The sequence below is a fragment of the Lissotriton helveticus genome, chromosome 2_1, assembly GCF_964261635.1.
Source record: "Lissotriton helveticus chromosome 2_1, aLisHel1.1, whole genome shotgun sequence".
In the NCBI taxonomy this organism is placed as follows: Eukaryota; Metazoa; Chordata; class Amphibia; order Caudata; family Salamandridae; genus Lissotriton; species Lissotriton helveticus.
The window spans coordinates 1,593,938,643-1,593,962,428 of NC_136059.1; the positions used below are offsets into that span (position 1 = coordinate 1,593,938,643).

A 23,786-nucleotide genomic window follows, 5' to 3' on the forward strand; every position below is an offset into this window, starting at 1 on the left:
CCAGGACGTAAGCCATGGCGCATGAATACATGAACTGAAATCTTTTGGGGGCATACCTTGGTGGACCAGCTTACAGGGACCAGCGCAGCTCCAACGCTCCCCTCCGCCGCCGCACACCCAGACCAGCGGCCGCAGTGCGAGGGGGCGAAATCGGCCCAAAACTACATTACCCAGACGCCCCAGCGGCGGAACACGCATCCACACCGAATTCCTGCACCAGGAGGCGCTTCAAAAGGACTCCAGCACCGGTGGAGCAGGGGAACTGAAATCTTTTGGGGGCATACCTTGGCGGACCAGCTTACAGGGACCAGCGCAGCTCCAACGCTCCCCTCCGCCGCCGCAAACTCAGACCAGAGGCCGCAGTGCGAGGGGGCGAAATCGGCCCAAAACTACATTACCCAGATGCCCTAGCGGGGGAACACGCCGCCACACGGAATTCCTGCGCCAGGCGGTGCTTCAAAAAGACTCCAGCACCGGTGGAGCGGGGGAACTGAAATCTTTTGGGGGCATACCTTGGTGGACCAGCTTACAGGGACCACTGCAGTTCCAACGCTCCCCTCCGCCGCCGCAAACCCAGACCAGCGGCCGCAGTGCGAGGGGGGCAAAATCGTCCCAAAACTACATTACCCAGACGCCCTAGCGGCGGAACACGCCGCCACACGGAATTCCTGCGCCAGGAGGCGCTTCAAAAGGACTCCAGTACCCGCGTCGCGGGAACGCGCGCAGGTCGGCGCTGGGAGAAGCCCGGGCAAAGGGCGGGCCATCTGCGGCCATCAGAGGTCAGAGGAGGTCGGGTCGGGCAACCTCTCTTGGTTTTGCGGGACAAAGGATACGACCCAAGGTATACGCACCTAGAGACTACCTACGAACTCTTTTGGTTTCTTTAAAGGGACAAAATACTGGTAATTAAGATACCCACCTGACTTTTTCACTGTGTATTGCTCAATAGTCAGTTGCACCATGTCTTCTAAAGGGGCCGCCAAACAAATTTTGTCTCAGAACGGTTCAATCAAGGGGACTTTGGACCACTATCTAACCAGGGTATCATCGGCAATAGAGAGAGTAGAACATAGTCTTGCCACAGAAATTCCACCCAGTATACGATCCCCCACGATGCCAACAGATTTAGCTAACTCCTCCTTAATGAGGGAACTAAATGAAATCTGTAACAGCAGGTACATCTCAATAGAACAGGAAAAGGAGCAATCTGGTGCTCCGGCAAGCCCCATGGAGAATAGAAGCCCCCAGTTTAGTGCATCACCTCAATTAAATAAAAGTCCTCTGGAACCCCACCTCCCAATAACAGACAAAGTTAACAATCAACCGATAGTACCCCCCCCCCCCCAGGTCCCTCTTGCCAACAGAAAGCATAAAGGTGCGGAAGACATAGGGAGGCTAGCGAAACAACAGAAAATAAACTCAAGTCCTCCACTGGTCATTGCCACCACTCCAGAAATATCTAAGGCATGTCCAACATTGGAGACTCCTGTATCTATTTTACCATCCGAACTATTGGCCCAGCTTGAAGAACTGGTTAAAACCTTAATATCCCCGTTGATAGTAAGGATGGATAGAATAGGGAAAAGGTCACGATGATAGAAGAATCCATCAAGGCAAACATGCTTACAAATAGAATGTCTGGGCACAAGCAAACTCAGAACTTAGCTGTCTCCAATATGCCTAGCAAAATGGGCCAATACCGACCAGTCGCTACTAGATTTTTAGCTTCAAAAGCCAAGGAAGTACTCAAAGAATCACCAAAAGTACCGAGTTCTGCTCCTAGAGCAGGACTGATCAACGTAGCCACGTTTTCTGAGGGGTCTTTTGCTAATCAGGGTAATATGCAAAGAAAAATTCATTGTATAAACCTACCTCCAGAGGCAGCACCTTTTGTGTGTGTCCTTTCGGGAGTGCCAAAGCTTACAATCGGGAAAGTTGAAGGTTATCAGGACCTTAAAAACAAGGTATCATTTTGGTTAACCAAAAATAGACCCCTTCCACCACATATTGATGGTAGTATCCTAAATGTTAGAAGGGTGGGGTGGGTAGGATCCCGTCCCAAGGACTTAGCTGGAGAACTGGTAATTGTAAATTTCAGGGATAACCAGGTCGTCCCATTTCTTCGTAGGTGGCAGCCACAAACAGGAGACGGGCCAATAGCAACAAGGGAACTGTGCGATTTTTATCCCAGAATCGCTTATCCGCCACCCTCAAGATGGAGTGTAGAGGAAAACTACTTGAAGGGTGGGAGAGGTCCCCTACCGAGCAGTTACAGGAAACTGTACCAAGAAACTGTACAGTGTATGTTGCGCTTTATAAACGCCTTTCACATCACATTACATACCTACCTTCAACCGTTATGACTTACTCTATGGCTTACACATGCTGAACTGATAGGATAAGGATATCGTCCCAATTACCGTCTTTATGAAGTACTTTATGGCGATGCCAAATCCAATGAATTCGAATTCTAACTGATGTTTCCAAGTGTTCTTTTCTTTATAGATCAAACATAGCTTTACATGCCTTTTATACTTTTTATTGTTTTTAAATTGTTAAATCTCTTTTGTTGGATCAATTTCTTATTGTTTGTTCACAAGGAAACCTGATTTGGATAGGGAATTATGTGTAAAACTATGTTGTATATGAAATGTTATGCTGTATGCTATTATGTTTATTAATTTTAACCGAATAAAGTACTTTGAAGATGAATACATAAATATTCAATGCCATAAAACTCCCAAGGGCAAATGTGAGCTACGGGATCATGTTCAGGACTATCTCTCCACCAATCATGGATCTTTGAGCTCTGGTAGAACTCTCTGGGCTGCAGCCAAGGCTACAATATGGGGCCAACTTATGAGAGATACAGCACAAGGCAATAAACAAAACGCTGCTCGACAAAAAGAGCTGGAACAGGCAGTTTAGTCATATACACGTTTATACACCAACTATACAGCATCACAAGTCTTTAGAGCAAACCTGTATGGCATTAAAAATTGTTTTTACATCTACGGCGGAGTATGCTTCACAAACAATGAAAGGGAAACACTATGAATAGGTCAAAGAGAGGCGGCTATTGCCATATCGACCATAGAATCGGGAAACATCCTTTACAACACAACTTTTACCACGCAGTGCCTTTACGACGCAACTTTTACAATGCAAACCATTACAACACATTGCACTGGGGGGCGCTCTAGGATAGGGAATAGGTTTAATTTACTATCCAACACCTTCCCTACTATCCACAGGGACTGGAGTTGGAATAGTAAATTAAACTATTCACTATCCAGCGCCCCAAAGCACTATGCGTTGTAAAGGCATGCGTTGTAAAAACAGCGTTGTAAAGGCGTGCGATGTAAAGGCATGCGTTGTAATGTCATACATCCATAGAATCAGCTGAAGGAGTCATGTTGACTGGACCCCAGTTTAATATTAATGAATTTGCTTCTTATTAGAAATCGCTGTACACCCTGGTGATTCCAATAGACTGGGATAAGATGATCTCTTTTTTAGCAGGAGTAGTGCTGCCTCACCTCTCAGATTAAGGAAGAATATTGCTTGAGGTAGAGATCAGCAAAGAAGAGATCTCGCAAGCAATAGCTAAACTCCCATATCATAAAGCTCCAGGTGAAGACGGCTTTCTAGCTGAATTTTAATGATGGGCAGGTGAGGGGATAATAAACTCTTCACACGTCGCTTTTCAAGAAGTGGATTGTGAAACCTCCTTAGAATGCCTTTCTAATAATGTACTAATAGCAGTTTTACCTAAACCTGGGAAGAACCCATTACTTTGCAGAAGTTACAGTGCTATTTCGCTCCTAAAAATGTGATATCAAATTATTTGCTAGTATTCTAGCTTCTCGACTTCGCAAAGTCTTGCTCACCTTAATTCATCATACACAAGTGGGATTTGTGCCAGGGTGCTCCTCTAGGAATCATGTGCGCACTTTGGCTCATGCACCTTGGTACGCCAGATCCCTTCAGGAAGATGCCCTGGAATTATCATTTGACGCGGAAAAGACATTCGATCGCATTGAATGAGAATATCTTTTCAAAGTTTTAAAACGATTCGGCTTGGGAGATCAGTTGATAGCCAAGGTATGACTGCTATATGAGAACCCCACAACACAGGTAATTGTGGAGGCTTTGTTTCAGACTCATTCCCATTTCGCAGAGGAACTCGTCAGGGGTGTCCCCTCTCCCCTCTTTTATTTCTCTTGGCTATAGAGCCTCTAGCTGCCACAATTCATCAATCAACCAACATTGTGGGCATTCATCTTCCGGTGGTAGAATCCAAACTTTATCTATACGCTAATTATATTCTGCTCGCTATCGCTGACCTGCCCCATACTCTACCGTTGTACTTCAAATCATAGATGATTTCTCCTCCTTTTCTGGATACAAAATAAATTGGGACAAAAGTGAAGCACTACCCATATCAGATGGGACCATAATAGAAGTTATGCAAGGATATCCCTTTCACTGGCAACCGTCACGTCTCAAATAGCTGGGTATTCTGGTGAATAAGGTAATAGAAGAAATGATTGTAGATAATTTAAACCCTTTACTAGCCCAGATGCAACGCGACTTTGAAGGATGGAAGATACTGGGATTATCCATGTGGGGTAGGGTACAAACTGTGAGAATGGTCACCCTTCCATGTTTTATTCATACCCTTGGGATGCTCCCTCTTCAGATTCCTTTGTCCACATTACGCCTTATAGACTCTAAGATGAAATCTTTTGTATACGGATGAGCAAGACCCCGTTTAGCTGTTACAAAGCTCAAAGCACATCACTCTAATGGAGATCTGAGCCTCCCATTGATAGAACACTTTACCATTGCATTGCAATTGTCTCAAATGGCATGTCGGATACTCCCGATACACCACAATGGGTACCAGCTATCTACAGAAGTAGGTCTTTCAGCCATATATGGGACAGGAACAAGCCTCCTTGATCCTACTAATCCATTGCTATCTACAATGCGCAAAACTTGGCAAAGGGTGCATCATTTGTTGGCTTTTATTCCACGTATACCTGAGAAAGCCACTGAGTCGAATAATACAGGTATACATATTAAAGAAAAAACACTGTCCTTGCCCCAGTGGAAAGCAGCAGACATTTTCACAATAGACCAACTTCTTTATGATGAAAGCCTCAAATCTTTTTAGCAATTAACATTAGAGTTTGATCTTACGATGCAGCAAGCGCTATACACAACTTAGCAACTCCCTCAATAAGAGTTTAGGACCAACCCTCTGGTTACTGCAAAACTCACCAATAGTATCATATCTGCATACTTGGGGAAAACACAAAGGACTCACATCTGGCTTATACAAGACACTTACATCACATCTGTTTTCACAGCCTTTATCAAGAGATCTTCGTATTAAGTGGCAAACCGTTTATCGGTGTATTACAAAGATGGAGAATGGATGGAAATATTAGAACATGTTATTAGAGGTGTCTGTGAGGCTGATTGAAATTTTGTTTATTGAAAATGCTTCATGACTGGCATTGGTCACCGGTAAAATTGCATAGTGCAGGATTACTTCCACACACCAACTGCTGGAGATGTGCTGCAGCTGGCTGTGATATGACTCACGTTATATGCAATTGTCGTAAGGTTCAGTCCTATTGGTCTTATATAGGTCAGGTCTTACATAAAACAATACCTTTACATCTCCCACTCACAAATGCCAACATTCTCTCACATGATTTTCGAGATTCCCGAACATCTCAAAACCACAAAGCCATCTTATGCACACTGCGTTAGCCACAGCTAAAATATGTATATTACGACAATGGACGTCACCGAACCCACCATCACAAGTGGCCTGGATGGTAGCCATGATACCCACAGCCTCCCATGAGAGAGTCATTTACAGTATTCAAGATCAGACTGACATATTTAAATCTGGGATCCTTTCCTACGTTTAGAAAGTGACTAATATAGACAAGAATAGGATTGGAGATTTTTAACTGTATAATATAATGATTTTTTCACTCATATATGTTTTTATCATTCTCCTTTTGATTTCCGCATGCACATTTATCTATCTTATATTCCTTTTCAGATATGAATGTACATTAAAAGCAATGATACAGTAAAGATGGTTGAATGAATTTAAAACATATACTGGAGGTGTAAACTAATCTTCGAGAAATAAGTATATATATATATATATATATATATATATATATATATATATATATATATATAGTATTGTAATTGCCTTTCATAAACCTATTTTTCATGTTTTATCAACTTATACATACATTCTTGAGTCAGGGGAGTTTTCTTCTCATGCTTATAAATGGTCCTATTTGAATACTAGGCTGTATCTGATCTAATTTATGTAAGCATATAATTGTATATTGAATGTTTATATCTACTTTATATAGCATCTTAAGATTCTGATCAATTTTAGCTTAATCATGTTATGTATATTTCACTTTTACCACTCTCTTTCATTCTATATTAAAATGAATTTATTCTTTGTTAACCACATACAAGATACAGTACTATGTAATTTTAATGGACTTGTTTATGTATTCATTATAAATATGCGGTTTATGCTACAGTTTCTGTAATTTATTATGGAAAATGATGATTAAAGAAATATAACACAAAAAAAAGTTTAATATGAGGCACTATAGAAAACTCGTGTTAATTTTTCACATTACTACTTCTGTGCATAATGAATTACTTGTTGCTAATTCACACACGTTTCCTTCCGTTACTTGACAAAAATTGTTCAATATAAATTGTTCTCAAGCCAAATAGTCTGGGCAGCACTAGGACAGCCATCACTTCTTGCCTTTTCACTTCCTTCTTCCAACCATGAGATTTTTGTTTCATTTGAGAGCTGAACATTTGTGTATTCTTGCTAATATGCCATATTTCATTGTGTGACAGCTCTACATCAGTTTGCCAAAAGGTTATGATTCTTACCATTTTCTTCTTTTATACTTAATTTTTTTATTGAAAATCTTTAACACATTCATTGTGTAGACAGAAACAAATTACCTAAAATTTCAGCCATGTAAGGACTTTGAGACACCCTTCCATAGTATAAAGCAAAAGTAGGCTGGTAATAGAATTCAAAATGTAGCAATCATGCAATGGGCCTTTCGCGGAGCAATTGAGAAACCTGCAGTGGAATATTGTACTGTTAACTGGGGCAAATCTTTTTTATTGTTAAATATAAATCCCCAAATCCTTTCAGGACCGTTTGTCAAGAACATGCTGCTGTCTAAAATCCTCTTGGGGGCAAGATGGATGCACCTTTGTATGTATTGTCTTCAGGCAATGGTTAGCAATCAATCAAACAAGACTTCTAAAGCGTGGCTAATCACCCGCAAGGGAATGCAGGCACTGAAAACTCTGCTGCAAAGGAGTGTTCAGTTCAACAGCAGATCTTGAGTGCTCTTCGGAATTCCAGCAGAGAGAATGAGGCCTGGAGGTGAAGGGGAGGTTGATCCAGGACTTTGGGGTGAAGGAGCTACAGAGGATCCAGGGATGTGGGAGAGTGAGGCAGAGAATAGGTGTTTTGTTAGTTGGTGGAAGTTCAGCCGGTGATTTATGCATGCTGATCCACTTAGTCTCCCTCAGGGCACCCTCAAACACAGTAAATTACCCCTCTTGTTTAGGTGGGTTCTGGTGATCTGTAGTGGGAAGTGTCTGTGAATGAGAAAATAAGTTCCATGGGGACTGGTAGAGTAAACGGAGTGATAGGCCCTGGTGTCAACATTGAGTGTGAGAATGGTACAGCTATTGTCCAAGAGGTGCGGTTCCTGTGGTAAGATAAACTGTGGATTATGTGGAATACAGCACTTTTTTTTATTCATCTCACTCACCTTCCACAATATCAACCTAAAGGTGTTGTACGATATTGCCATTGTAAGGTTTACCATTTTGTCTAACCACGGGGCAAGTATGTGCTTCACTACATACAAGTAAACTCAGTACAAGAAGAAACAGAACAAACTTGTGATCCCAACTCCCCACCCCACACCGCCGGAACCAGAGCATATGTTGCCACTCCCCAGCACAACCCATTCGGAAAAGAGCCTGATCCATCCCGACACCCCTCGTAATCTGTGAGAAGGATAACTGTGGATGACACACCAAGTAAGGATCACAACAATAACAAGCCCAACCCCAGCAGCTTCTTCCATCCACCCAAACAGTAATGGAGAGGGTGACTGTCTCGCAATGACTGCTTAACCCATAACAGGTCTGCTGGATCAACCAAGAAGAATGAAAAAGTGAGAGACCATGACCATGTCTGTGGCCTAAAATGAATGCGCCTGACACAGAATGTCCTCTGCTAACTTTGCTTAGTCATAGGAGATCATCAAAGACCAATAATGAATAATAAAGAAAGATAATGAAGAGTGAGCTCTTTGTTCTTTTGGGAGGGAAGTATTTGCTTTAGGCCTGTACTCATGCTGGAACCTAAAGCCGCACCTGCTGATCAAGCATGGTATGCATTGAGCTCCTGAACAACAACGAAGGAAGGCAGGCTGTTGTGTATGCACTTCAAATAAAGACCAAGTGATGGTAACCTTTTTTATTTTGTCCTCATTTGCCTTAGCCCGTAAGTGTAGGAAACCCCAGCCACCTTTTCTTGCCTGCATGAGGCTACACCCTTGGATCCTTGAACTCATCCCATTTACTGCAAGATAACTGTATCTTAGTGGCGGAAGAAGTTTCCGACTTTTTACAGGGCTAGCTAGATGACTCCATTAAAGTGTTTTTTTCCACCTATTAGACCACAGTTTTTTCTCGAGGGGAACCCGAAACAGAGGTCTGTGGAGCAGTAAGGCATAATCATAGGACCCGGGGGGAAAAAAAATATATAAAAACCCGGAAATCCTAACTCCACTGTACCAACAATTCCCAAAAGGCTACTTTTTGTTTGTGGCATGATCTGGCCAAGTCCACCCTGGAGACATGGTAAAAGGATGTTAGCCAACCAGCATGTGTTGGGGCCGCTGAATCTACCCAAAACATACAACTTTGTCTCCTTGCCAATAGGATAGCGTAAAAAAGGAAAGATCTTGCTTGACCAGGGATTTTATCGTCAATACCAAACATAATTAAAGGGAGTTTGATGTTCAATGATGTTTTAAGGATGGAATTGAGGGAGACTTTTACTTCCTCCCAGAAGCTCGCAATAGCTGGACAGTCTTTAAACATGTGAACATCTGAAGCTTCAAGCAGGCCGCATTTGTTGCATTTTTTGTCCATCTGGTACTTGGATAACCTTAGAGGAGACAGGTAAGCTCGATGCAGCGTGAAGAGATGCTTTCGCCTTAACCAGGCTGGTTTCACTGTTTTATAAAGAAGGTTAAACAAATCAGTCCACAGCTGCTCACATTGAGTCCCAGTCTCTCCTCCCCATAGCTCATCAGGAAGTTTAAAGTCCCCGTCTATATCCTCCAAAACCATCCAATACCAAGTTGATATCTCCTTGCCACCCTGTTGTTTTTTCACCAGCTGCTGTTCGAAGTTGCTAATTTTACCAAGGGGGTCCCCCTTCCTACTTTGTGCTTGGGCCCAGCTGTTCAGTTGCAAATATTTAAACCTTGAGAGGCTTTGCCCAACTTTCTCCAAAAGCTTGTCCCAGGAAATCAGTGGACCTCCTGACAGCAAGTCTCCCCAGAGCACTATCCCGGCCTCCCTAAGAGGTTTCGCTAAACTATCTTTAAGACATAATGGAGTGCCTGGTGAGTCCCACATAGGTGCCTGATTTGAAAAGTAGCTTATCCCTATTTTTTTTACGAATTATTGACCAACTCTTAGCCAAAGATTGTAGACATTTTAATTTCACCTTCTTAAAGAATTTGTGGTCCCCAAACTTGAAGAGAAAGCCGTCCGCTGGTAGATCGGCTCCTTCTAGCATGGCCCTGAACATAACCCCGCGGGATGGATCTATAGGAGTTGGTAAGAGCATTCTAGAAAATGAGAGTTGGAAGGCCCATGCGTAATATTGCAAGTCAGGTAGAGCCAGCCCTCCCTTCTCCCTTCTTCGCCTCAACTTCTTGCATGCCACTCTTGTAGTCTTGTAATTCCATATAAATGAATTAATGTCTCGCTGACATTTGTCTAAGATTTTAGAGATCAAATGACAGGGGAATAGAGTTAAAAAGAAACGTATATTTCGGGAGGATGGACATTTTTATGAAGTTTGTCCTCCCCAAAACAGATAAGGGAAGATGAGCACAAGATTTTAGTAGTTTATGGCATTCCTTTGAAACCCGATCTAAGTTCAAATCAGCGATTTTCCCCATCTCCTTAATGATTCTAACCCCAAGGTATCTCATGGAGGTGATCACGGCTAGATGTGAAGTGGTGGTGTTCCAAACCATGATGTCAGTTTTATTGGCATTTACTTCATACCCAGATATTTTACCAGATTCCTCCGCTTTCTTTATGACTGTGGGAAATGCAAGGTCTGGGTCAGATGTCATGATGAGAATGTCATCCGCATATAGCGCAACCCGCCTTTCCCACTCACCGAATCTGAAGGACGGGATATTATTCGCCTCTCTTAGGGCTTGAGCAAAGGGCTCAATGTAGAGGTTAAATAGGTAACCTTGTTGTTGCTATACTGAAGTTATTCCCATACCCTTGATCTTGTGCTTAACGTTCCATAGGACCCTCTCAGCTTTAGGAAAAGTTACTTTGGAGGTGTGGAGGTCTGCTTATGCTAATCACAGTGAATATGCACATGTGAGATTATCTTTAACCTGATACATTTTTGCTTATTTGCTCCGTAGCACAAGTTATGGAACCATATTGTCAAATGGAAACTTCCTCTGTATGGTATTTCATTTTGGTATAACAAAGAACTTCTCTTTTGTAAAAGATAAGGAAAGGATTGGGCAATCATCATTACATGCTATTTGAAAACTGTATTCACCACATTACCTCCCTGAGAAGCCTTGGACTGCTCGCCATGTTACCCAGTGAAAAAAGGGCTTGTGCAGTATATTTAAAAAGATGGACATGTACTTTTACTTTTTTCAAGTCCTGGTAGTGAAAAAATCCCAAAATTGTTTTTTGCTCTTAAGAGGCCTACATTTCTCAAGAGGATAACATTGAGTTACCTTATTACTTTTAAAATTGTATTTGTTTATTCTTCGAGTTTTGTATAGCGCAAACTTGACCCAAATCAGAGAGCTTAACAGCATTAGCACATCCGTCACAGCATGAGTTACAAATGTAAGTCTAGATACATAGTGACCGTGTGGGAACGAAAAAAATACAATAAGCATCAGGATATGCTGGTGATAGAGAAATTATAACATTTTGATTGGAGCAGGTAGGAATGTCATGTTGACACTTAAAATAATTGTAATTTAATATGATTTAAAATGTTAAAGCCGGATTTTGGGTCACAACTTGGAAAAAGCCACTTTTAGAAAGTTGGCCTTATCTTGTCCTAACCATTTGATGCCTGCAGCCTGTGTCCTGGGTCACAAGATTAAGTGTAGTAAACAGAGGGTACTTGGCCGCAAACTAACCCTCCTGCAACCTCCGGTAAGACTCACACAGCTGGATTGCTGAGAGGTAGTCAGAGGCATCACCCCTTTTCTCAACCACCGCGCAAAACAGACCTCCTGGCGCACTAATGGTTTGGGAATGAAGTCCACCTGGCTCCAGAGGGTTCTTTGGGGGCCAACAAGCCCTCCTATTACATCCAGTAAGGCCCTCATAGTGGGATTGCTGAGAGGTCTTCAGAGGCCACCTCCCCATTCTCCACCACTCTGGAAACACTGCTGGAGCCGGCCCTGGGGAGTGGTGGTCCCCAGTGCCATGTATGGCTCCAGGAAGGGGGTCCCTCTGCCCCCTCCTTTCTTTTTTAGAGCCTGCCCCAGGGAGGTGGAGATACCTGGGGCCAAAGACAGGCTGGGAGGAGGGGTGTTGGACCTGGTATAATTGGCATGAGTCTCCCTTCCGTTTATTACTGATTGCCTCCTCTGTTTTTGATCTGTTTTGCTGGTTAGATGCTTTGGGCACTGTGCCACTGCTATTCAGTGCCACAGTGTAAGTGCTCCCTAAGTTAAATTGATGTATTGATTAGTGACTCCATGATTGGGTTATTTGATTTACTTGTCAGACCCTAGTACAGTGCACTATGTGTGCCCAAGGCTTATAGATCAAATGCTGCTGGTGGGCTTGCAGCACTGGTTGTGCCACCCACAGAAGCAGCTTGTAAAGTGTGTCCCAGGCCTGCCATTACAGAGCCTGTGTGCATGTCGACTTGGTAAGTGCATCCATTTGCTCATCCCTAAACCTTCCCTTTTCTTCATATCAGACACCCCTAAGGTAGGCCCAAGGGCAGGGTGCATTGAAAGTATAAGTTAGGACATGCCCTAATGTGTGTGACATGTCCTAATAGTGAATTACAGCCATTTTTGTGTTTCACTATTGCAAGGCTTCCTCTTCCCCACTGGCCAGAATGGGCAGTTTGATTATAACATCTTATAATCCTAACTGACTCAGGGAACTAGGTAGAAATTTGAGTTTAGTATATCTGAACTCAGAATGATAAAATGCATCTTTTAGTGAAGTTGGTTTTTAACATTCTGTATTTTCTTGCCTAACTAACCATGCCTGCCTCTGCTAGGTTGTGTATTATTTGTCTGGGTTTGAGTGGCAGGGGCTGGGGGATTACAGGACACAGGGTGAATCAGCACAGGGATGAATAGAGAGATCTGCATGTAGATAGGTGGGAGGAGTTGCACCTGGGACCTGAATAGGGCTGTGCCTTCCCTCCACAATGCTGGCTCCACCTCCTGCGGTATGTTTGATGTCCCTGGCCTACAACGTGAAAGGAAAGAAGGAGTCTTGTCAACAAAGTGCTCCAGGACTAACCAGAACTGGTTTGGACTAGGTAAAGGCCTCTCTGCCTTCAGAGAACAAAGAGAATATGAGTATAATTATGGGGACCCAGATCCCAAGACTTTAGATCACTTCTGGGAACAAAATGAACCTTTGCCAAGGAGCAGAACCAAGGAAACTGAAGGAGTTTGGACTGCCCCTCTGCTAGTGAGCTGTTTGCTGGGTTGGCCTCCAGTGGCCTCTTCATTGCCAAGGAAAGGAGAAGGAACTTTTAAAGAACTTACATCAACTTGCAGAATATTACTTCAAGGGCTTGATTTGAGCTTGCCTCATGAGCGAAGTCTCAGGGATACCAGTCTTCACCCCCTTCTGTTTGCATGCACCTGGAACTTGCTATTCTAGTGTTACAGAAGGAATCTGCAATAACGACGCCGGTGAGCGACGCTGTCATCTGCATCGAAGCCGTGAGCGCTGCTCCGACTTGCAACGTAGACCTGACGCCAGCCTCCCGTGCCACATCGACGCCAGCGAACGACATCGTAAGCCTGCCATAGCCGTGAGCGCTGCTCCGACTTTCAACGCCGGCCCGACGCCTGCTGCTGTGCTGTATTGACTCCGAAGCTGATTTCATTGCGGAGCCGATCGTCAACGTGGGTGGTCAAGAATCCATCGATATTGTGACATCGTACGGAACTGTGGTTTCGGCGCCATCATGACGTCACCTCCTCTCCGGTCTGGAACCGGCGCCTCCCCTGCCTACGCAAGCATCCATGACACTGACGCATCATCTCCCCCGAAGTAAGGAACCAACGCTGCAATGCGGCAGTGACGCCGCACCTCCCCGACGCCGTGAGTGTCTTTGTTTTCACTTTTCCAAGTTACTGTTCTCTGTTGGTCTGTTTTGACTCCGGGCCCGATGCCATGCATCCCACGGTCGGCACCGTACTTTGGGATTTCTTTGGCCTTGGCGTCGTGATAACGCCAGTTGGGGTTATCTGTTGGTAAAGACTAATTTTAAGTGAATAACCTATTTTTTAACAATTTCTACCATCATGAAGAATTATTAGTGATTGCAGTATTGTGGATTTTTGTCATTTATGGTTGTGTGATTAGTCTATATAAAGAATACTTATTTTTATAAAACCAGTGTTGTGTCCATCTGTAGTGTTTTTACTTTATTGCTGTATGTGTTCACAAATGCTTAGCACACTGCCTATGAGATAAGCTTGTCGGCTCGTGCCAAGCTACCAAGGGGGTGAGCAGGGGTTATCCAGTAGTGTAATCTCCTTTCCCTCACCTAGAAGCAAGGGTTCCTATTTCGTCAAAGGTGTATACCATTGCCAACTAGAGACCCCAGTTCTAACATTGGTGGTCAGCGGTGAGGATTTGTACCTGCATTTGTGACTCGTACAGTAATTGGTGTACACTACTAGTGAGTGCAGACCAAACGCAACCACATACTTTTTTTTGGTAGAATTTATTTTCCTTGGACTGTTATTTTTCCTGAGAACAGCCAATTCTTACTGCCATGAATAAACCAGCATCAGGTGCATCTATGGATCTAGATTTTGAGGAAGAGAGGTTGAAACTACACTTTGAAACAGCTCAAGCATTTCTGCAATAACTTGGAAGTTGCTACACCAGGCATTTGCAAAAAGGATGACTACCAAAAGGGCCTTGGTAGAAGCAAGAAATGCCCCTGATCTGGTGGTGGAGCCTGCTGTGGATGCAGATGAGCAACTGGATAGGCCGGTGTTTCCAGCTATGAAAGGGGTACCGTCCCCATCTGGCAAAAGCATCTCTTCCACAAACCTGTCCCCTAGAGAGCTGGAAGAGAGGTAGAGAAATAGGGCACACAAGCTGGAGATGGCTTAGCTTAAGATGGAGGTTCAGAGGGAAATAGAGATTATCAGGTTGTCCTTGGAGAGAGAGAGGGTGAGAATGGAACATGAAATAATGTCGAGGGAATTAGAGATCAAGGCACAGGGCTTAGAGATTAATCCCTCTGGTGGCAGCACGCCATGTGTGCCTCAGAAGGCAGCGTATATATCCCCAAGGATGTCATCAAAGATTTTCATAAACATTAGGATATTGGGCAGTGGTTTGCAGCCTATGAGATAGCAATGTTAGCCCACCAGGTCCCTGAGAAGGATTGGGGAGCTGGGTTGTGGGGCAGCTTTGTGAGTGAAGGGAGGGATACTTTACTAGACCTACCCAGTGATAATGGGATGTCTTATGCCCACATGAAGGAAGCCCTGATGACAAGGTATGGTTGGAACCCAGAACTCTATAGATAGAGTATCAGGAATTTTAAGAAGCTGGATGGAACCACTTGGGCAGAATATGTATCCTTCTTCTGCAAAGCTATGGATGGTTGGGTGAAGGGTATCAAAGTGGATACTTTTGAAGCGCTCTATGATTTGCTTGCATGGGAACACTTATCTGCTATTTGTTTTCCAGAGCTACACCAGCAGCTTATTGATAGCAAGTTGACTAACCCTAGGAAGCTTGCTGAGGAAGCGGACTGCTGGGTCAGTAGCAGGGTCCACAAGGGTCATCTGGGAGACTCTGCCAAAGGTGGGCAGGGTCCCCAGCAGTAGAGTGGGGGGACAAGTGTAAACAAAGGGAGTTCCAGAAAGGGCCCCAAAGTAATTCCAAGGGAACCAATGGAAGGGTTCCCAGCCTCCCCTTGATACAAAGTCAGAGCCCCCAACAGGTAAACCTATTCACAGGGGGCCCACTACATGCTTCCAGTGTAAGCAAGTGGGACACCATTGGTATGATCCGCAGTGTCTCCAAAAGGGTCAGTATGTGCCACCACGTACACCACCCAATCAGATGCCGAGTGTAGTCCTGGGGGGAGGAGATGGGTGCCCAAGATCGGTGGGGTCCCGCAGAAATGTCCCTTGTCTTCTTAGGTGACTTTGAGATGGTCCCTAAGACTCAGCTGCCTGAAAACACTAAGAAATAAAGGCAGTGGGTGACCATCAATGGCCATAGGGTGGAGGCTCTTAGAGACACCGGAGCCAGTGTGACAGCTGTCAGGTGTCACTTGGTGTCTGAAGAGCAGGTGGTCCCCAATGCATTCTTCCCAGTTGTTGCCGCTGACAACAGAGAGAGACACTGCACGGTGGCTCAGGTTCCCTTTGAGTGGGGGGGGGTCTCTGGTACTCTTCAAGTAGCTGTGAGGTCAGCCATGCCTGTTTATTTTCTGTTGGTCAATGATTTGGAAAGCCCCCCTTGGGCTAAGGTGGAGAAGAAGGCTCATTTATAGATGTTGGTTCTGCCTAAGTGGGCGTGTGTGACCACTCGGTCTATGGCAGCCAGTAAGGGTGTGCACGAGATCCTTGAGCCTGAAAGTATGGCCCAGGTACCTGCCTTACAGAGAATGTAAATGTACAGGAATTTATATATATAGCGCAAATCACCAAGCGGTAGGGGGTGCAGGAAACCAGCCCCTATTGCTCCCATGGTCCGGTAGAAGGCAGACCTTGAGGGGATGCCCTGGAACCGATAGGGGAGAAAGTTGCTAAACTGGGGAACCTGCCTGAGCTGAAGGAGGCCCCTCCAGTGAGGAATTTTATGCAGAGCAGAAAAAGTGCCCTTCTCTTGTGGGTTTGCAGCAACAGGCCACAAACCAGGCAGCAGGTGATCAGTCTGGATCACATTGGATCTACTGGGAGAACGACCTCCTGTATAGCGAGCCTAAGGCTGCTGGGCCTGGGTCAGCCCATGTGATGGTGGTACCCCAGCGCTTCAGAGCCTTCCTACTGGGTTTGGCTCATGGTGTGCCTTTAGCTGGACATCTGGGGCAGGACAAGAACTTTGAAAGGCTTGTCACCCACTTTTATTGGCCCCAGATGCGGACGAGTTCAGACACTTATTGTAGGACATATCAAACTTGCCAGGCAAGTGGGAAAAGTGAAAGAGGACATATCAAACTTGCCAGGCAAGTGGGAAAAGTGAAAGTAAGCAAAAGGCTCCTCTCCAACCTCTCCCTGTAGTCAGTGCCCCCTTTGAACGGGTGGGCATTGACATTATGGGGCCACTGGACCCCAAGACCGCCATGGACAACAGGTTTATCCTGGTCTTGGTGGACCATGCTACCCAGTACCCGGAAGCCATCCCGCTCAGGACAGTGACAACTCCCATGGTGGGACGTGCACTGATGGGGATTTTCTCCTGTTTGGCGTTCCCCAGATAGGTGGTGTCAGACCATGGTACCAACTTCATATCTAATTATATGAAGTCTCTGTAGAAGGAGTGTAGTGTTACATCCAAGTTCACCACTCCTTACCACCCCCAAGGTAATGGGCTGGTTGGGAGATTCAACCGGACCCTTAAAGGCATGATTATGGGTCTTGAGGAACCTATGAAGCATAAGTGAGATGTCCTCTTGCCATGCCTTCTTTTTGCTTACTGTGAGGTGCCACAGGAGTCCCTAGGGTTAGGTCCGTTTGAACTGCTGTATGGACACCCGGTAAGAGGACCTTTGAGTCTGGCCAAGGAAGGCTGGGAGCAATCTCCCAGGAAACCCCCCAGGTTGTATACAGTTACGTGCTGTCCGTCAGGAACCAGACTCAGTGATTCAGACAACTCACCCAGGCAAATCTGGAAGCCAGCCAGGAGGAAAAGAAGCAGTGGTACGATCACAATGCCACTTCTATTGAGCTTCAACCTGGACAGAAAGTTTCTGGCCTCTGTACAGCCTCGTGCACTCCAGGACAGGTGGACTGGACCATTTGAAGTGGTGGAGTGCAAGAGTGATGTCACCTATTTGGTTAAATTGTGGTCTCCTACGAACCCTTTGCGGGTCCCGCATGTTAACCGCCTCAAGCCCCACGTAGAAAGGTCCGAAGTGGGCATGCTCCTAGCGACAGATGATGGAATGGAGGAGGAGACAGAGCCTCTTCCTGACCTACTGTCTGCAACAGAGCAAGATTGGTCAGTGGATGGGGTCAGCCTCATTGCCACACTGACCCCTGATCAGCAGCAAGATTGTCACCAAATGGTGGGATAATTATATGATTTGTTTTCCTTAATTCCTGGTGTCACAGAGGGGTGCGTCCATGATGTGGGCACTGGGGACAGTCCTCCTGTGAAGCACAAGGCTTACAGAGTGACTGACAAGCTCAGAGCTTACATCAAGGAGGAAGTCTCCAAGATGTTTGCTTTTGGGGTTATTGAGTCCTCTAACAGCCCTTGGGCCAGCCCAGTGGTCTTGGTGCCAAAGGCTGCCGCGCCTAGTGCCATACCCAAACTCAGGTTGTGTGAGGACTACCGAGGACTACCGAGGACTCGATTCAGTCACCAGGACTGACGCGCACCCCATCCCCAGAGCTGATGAGCTCATTGATCGGTTAGGGGCTGCACAGTACCTCAGCGCGTTTGATTTTACATCTGGGTACATCTGGGTACTGGCAGATCGCCTTGACTGATGGGTCAGCATTCTCCACACCAGATGGGCACTACCAATTCCGGGTTATGCCCTTTGGGATGAAGAATGCCCCTGCCGCCTTTCAGAGGTTGGTCAACCAGGTGTTGGCTGGACTGGAGAATTTCAGTGCCGCCTACCTGGATGATAATGCAGTGTTCAGCGCCAGTTGGGAAGAACATCTGTGCCACCTCTGGTAAGTGTTGATGGCACTGCAAAAGGTAAGCCTCACGATCAAGCTAAGTAAGTGCCAGATCGGGCAGGGTTCCGTGGTGTACTCGGGGCACCAGGTAGGGAGCGGCCAGGTGGCGCCCCTATAACCCAAGATGATACCATCCTGGCATGGGAACCCCCAAAGACTCAGACACAAGTGAGAGCCTTTTTAGGACTCAAGGGGTACTACCAGACGTTTGTCAAGGGGTATGGCAACATTGTTGCACCCTTGACTGAGCTGACGTTCAGGAATCAGCCCGAGAAAGTAAACTGGACTGACACCTGTCAAAAGGCTTTTGACGCCCTGAAGACTGCCATGTGCACTGCACCGGTACTTCAGGAGCCCAACTTCTCAAAGCAATTCATTGTTCAAACAGATGCTTCAGAGCATGCTGTGGGGGCTGTTCTTTCACATGTTAATAAGGAGGGCCTAGTCCAACGTGTAGCCTTCATATAAACCTGCAATAATAATATGTTAAATTGATGTATTGATTAGTGACTCCATGATTGGTTTTTTTGATTTACTTGTCAGACCCTAGTACAGTGCACCATGTGTGCCTAGGGCTTGTAGATCAAATGCTGCTGGTGGGCTTGCAGCACTGGTTGTGCCACCCATAGAAGCAGTGTGTAAAGTGTGTCTGAGGCCTGCCATCTCAGAGCCTGTGTGCAGTCTAGTACTGGTATGTCAACTTGGTAAGTGCATCCACTTGCCCGTCCCTAAACCTTCCCTTTTCTTCATATCAGACACCCCTAAGGTAGGCCCAAGTGTAGGGTGCATTGGAAGTATAAGATAGGACATGCCCTGATCTGTGTTGCATGTCCTAATAGTGAATTACAGCCATTTTTGTTTTTCACTATTGCAAGGCTACCTGTTCCCAATAGGCCAGAATGGACAGTTTGAATGTAACATCTTATAATCCTAACAAACTTAGGTACCTAGGTAGAAATTCGAGTTAAGTATGCCTGAACTCAGAATTATAAAATATATCTTTTAGTGAAGTTGGTTTTACCATTCTGTGTTTGAAAATACCACTTTTAGAAAGTAGGTATTTTCTTGTATAACTATTCAAGCCTGCCTCTGCTAAGTTGGGTATTCCTTGTCTGAAGTTTGAGTGATAGGGTCTGGGGGATTCCAGGAGACAGGGTGAGTCAGCACAGGGCTGAATAGAGAGATCTGAATGTAGATGGGTTGGAGGAGTTGCACCTGGGACCTGAATAGGGCTGTGCCTTCCCTCCACAATGCTGGCTCCACCTCCTGTGGTGTGTCTGATGTCCCTGGCCTACACCGTGAAAGGAAAGAAGGAGTCTTGTCAACAAAGTGCTCCATGACTGACCAGAACTGGTTTGGACTAGGCAGAGGCCTCTCTCTGCCCTCAGGTAACAAAAAGAATATGAGTATAAATGTGGGGATCAAGACCCCAAGACTTTAGATCACTTCTGGGAACAAAACAAACCTTTTGCCAAGGAGAAGAACTAAGGAAACGACAGGAGTTTGGACTGCCCCTCTGCCACTGTGCTGTTTGCTGTGTTGGCCTGCAGTTGTCTCTTCAAGGCCAAGGAAAGGAGAAGGAACTTTTAAAGAACTTTCATTATCATGCAGAATATTACTCCAAGGGCTTGATTTGAGCTTGCCTCCTGACTGAAGTCTCAGAGATACCAGACTTCACCCCCTTCTGTTTGCCTGCACCTAGAAATTGCTGTTCTAGTGCTACAGAAGGAATCTGCAATACTGATGCTGGCGAGCGATGCCGTCATCTTCATCAAAGCCGTAAGCGCTGCGCTGACTAGCAACGTAGACCCGACGCCGGCCGCCGTGCCACATCGGCGCCAGCGAATGACATCGTAAGCCTGCCATAGCTGTGAGCGCTGCTCAAACTTGCGATGCCGGCCCGACGCCTGCTTCTGTGCCGTATCGACTCTGAAGCTGACATCATCACAGAGCCGATCGTCGACGTGGGTGTTCAAGAATCCATCGACATGGTGACATCGTACGGAACCGTGGTTTCGGTGCCATCGTGACATCACCTCCTCTCCGGTCCGGAACCAATACCTCCCTTGCCCGCACAAGCATCCAGGACACTGACACATCCTCTCCCCCGAAGTAAAACACCATATGTGCCAACGACGCCGCACCACCCTGACGCCGTCAGCTGTCTTTGTTATCACTTTTCCAAGGTACTTTTCTCTGTGGGTCTGTTTTGACTCCGGGCCCGATGCCACGAATCTCAAGGTCGGCGCCGTACTTTGGGATTTCTTTGGCCTTGACTTTGTGATAATGCCAGTTGGGTTTATTTGTTGCTAAAGACTAATTTTACGTGAATAACCTATTTTTTTACTATTTCTGCCATCTTGAAGAATTATTAGTGAGTGCAGTATTGTGGATTTTTGTTGTTTATGGACTTGTGATAAGTCTATATAAAGAATACTTATTTTTATAAAAACCTGTTATTGTGTCCATCTGTAGTGTTTTCACTGTATTGCTGTATGTGTTCACAAATGCTTAACACACTGCCTCTGAGATAAGCCTGTCTGCTCAAGCCAAGCTACCAAGGGGGTGAGCAGGGGTTATCCAGTAGTGTAATCACCTTTCCCTGACTTAGAAGCAAGGGTCCCTATTTGGTCAAAGGTGTATACCATTGCCAACTAGAGACCCCCAGTTCTAACAAGGGGCCCCTCATATTAATGTACTTAGCCCTGGGGAGGTAGTGATCCCTGGGGGCCAAGAACAGGCTGGGAGGAGGGGCCATGCCGCCCCACTCCCATTTTAGAGTTTGGTCCTGGAGAGGTGGTGATCCCTGGGGGGTCCATGAGACCCCCAATGCCAAATATAAAAAGCCCCTGGAGGTGGCAGTCCCCAGGGAAGAGGGACGCCATGGCCTCCCCATATTATTGTATTCAGCCCAGGGGCATAATATAAAGTGCCCTGGGAAGGTGGTGGTCCCGTGAATGGAATAAGCCTGAGGATGGAGGCCCAGTGCCCCCTCTCATATATTTGTGATATGCCACGGGGACCCGGCCTGCCCAGGGTTTGTGTAAAAGCAAGAGTTGGAGCCTGTTCTTGGCATTTTAAATTATTTGCCATGAATTCACAAATGTCATGATTTTGGGACAAAATGTTTATTGAAAGAAAATGCTTTCATCCTGTGGCGGTGTCCCAGGAGGACCCCAAGACCCTGGTTTGGTGGTCAGGGTATTCCTACCCTGCCCCCTTTCTTTATTTGCACATTTTTTCTTTGGACTCAGTGAAGCCGATTCACAAGATGGCTGCCATCACTTCCTGGTTGAAGTGTTGAAATGTGGACAGCCAATCAGAGCTGTGCATTTCCCTGCACAAGATTGTCTTTTTTTCACAAAGTCTAAGCAGCCAGGAATATGATTATAATTTTCTTCTTCAATTTCTCAACAACTAATGAACGCTTTTGCACCAAATAAGCAGAAAGCACTTCCTTGAACCTACATCTACCTCCGAGCCAAATGTGTTGTAAGTCCATTCAGCAGTTCGGGCTGTAGGTGTGGCCAAAGGTTCCTATGGGAATCAACATTTCAAATTTCCCCTTATTTTGTGCCCCTATTTCTTGGTCCACACTGCACGTATCACCCCCAAAATTTCCACAACACACAGACAGTGCTATTGGAAAGTTTCATTAAGAATGATTAAAGGACGCCAAAGTTATAGCGAAGTCAAAAAATTATAAATCGCCAGTAGGAAATATATATATAGACATATATATATATATATATATATATATATACATATATATATATATATATATATATATATATTACGCTCCATGGGGTTGTCCAAGTAGCGGGTAGCACCCGAGCCTGCGTGCGCCTTCCCCAAAGCGTTAGTTGGTATGGGCAGTTGCGTGTTTGAAATAGGCCCGACGCGTTTCGGAAATTTATTTTCCTCATCAGGGGCCAACAGTAAAGTGCATGACGTCTACCATCTCCCTGTATGAAAACACATATTGTGCTTGTGGGAGATGTAGTCCATATATCCTGGATGGATGCACTCTCAAATTACTGCTCGTTCCAAGGCTCTACCATGAGCCCCAAACATCACTCCTGTCCTCATCCATCACGCAGCTCCACATACGAGACTCCTTGGATAGCGAGTCTCGTGGCCCCCGTTTCTTCGGGGTGGTGCAACCCAGCGGCAGGACCGCCGCTAATGTATTACGCTCCATGGGGTTGTCCAAGTAGCGGGTAGCACCCGAGCCTGCGTGCGCCTTCCCCAAAGCGTTAGTTGGTATGGGCAGTTGCGTGTTTGAAATAGGCCCGACGCGTTTCGGAAATTTATTTTCCTCATCAGGGGCCAGCAGTAAAGTGCATGACGTCTACCATCTCCCTGTATGAAAACACATATTGTGCTTGTGGGAGATGTAGTCCATATATCCTGGATGGATGCACTCTCAAATTACTGCTCGTTCCAAGGCTCTACCATGAGCCCCAAACATCACTCCTGTCCTCATCCATCACGCAGCTCCACATACGAGACTCCTTGGATAGCGAGTCTCGTGGCCCCCGTTTCTTCGGGGTGGTGCAACCCAGCGGCAGGACCGCCGCTAATGTATTACGCTCCATGGGGTTGTCCAAGTAGCGGGTAGCACCCGAGCCTGCGTGCGCCTTCCCCAAAGCGTTAGTTGGTATGGGCAGTTGCGTGTTTGAAATAGGCCCGACGCGTTTCGGAAATTTATTTTCCTCATCAGGGGCCAGCAGTAAAGTGCATGACGTCTATGTTCATGCACATGCTTTGTTCCTTTAAATAAGGTTTGACCTAGGGAGAGCCATGGACGTGGTCGAAATACGTCTTTCTCTGCCACCAAATTAAATACCCTTTCAAAATCAATCAGTGTGCTCATTGAGATTTTTCTTTGGTTTCTCCTCGCATTGTGATACATATATATATGTGAACAGGTGTGTGAACAAGAGTACGTCAGTACTCGAAACGTTACATTTTGGAAGGCACTTAAAATAAACAACATCTTGCCTGGACTACGTGGGGTCTGTCTCTTCTCTCGCCGCTGCTGTTACTGCTGCATGTGGAGGTTTGAAGGATTCTTACGATATATATATATATATATATATATATATATATATATATATATATATATATATATATATATATATATATATATATATATGCGCACTCTCTGGCATATAATAAGGTGATGTCCAAACGATATCTTCTGTTCCGATTTTACTTTAACACCTTCACTGCGGCGGCTATTCCGCCGCAGTGCTAACGGTTTGGGGCGGCCGCGCGGCGGCC

General features: G+C 45.5%; 1 protein-coding gene across 3 annotated transcripts in view; it reads right to left on the reverse strand.

Moving 5' to 3' along the window:
- Window positions 1-23,786, reverse strand: part of LOC144818798 (phospholipid-transporting ATPase ABCA1-like) — a 3,252,877-nt gene that overhangs the window by 2,767,783 nt on the left and 461,308 nt on the right. The gene's annotated exons all lie outside the window — the stretch shown is intronic.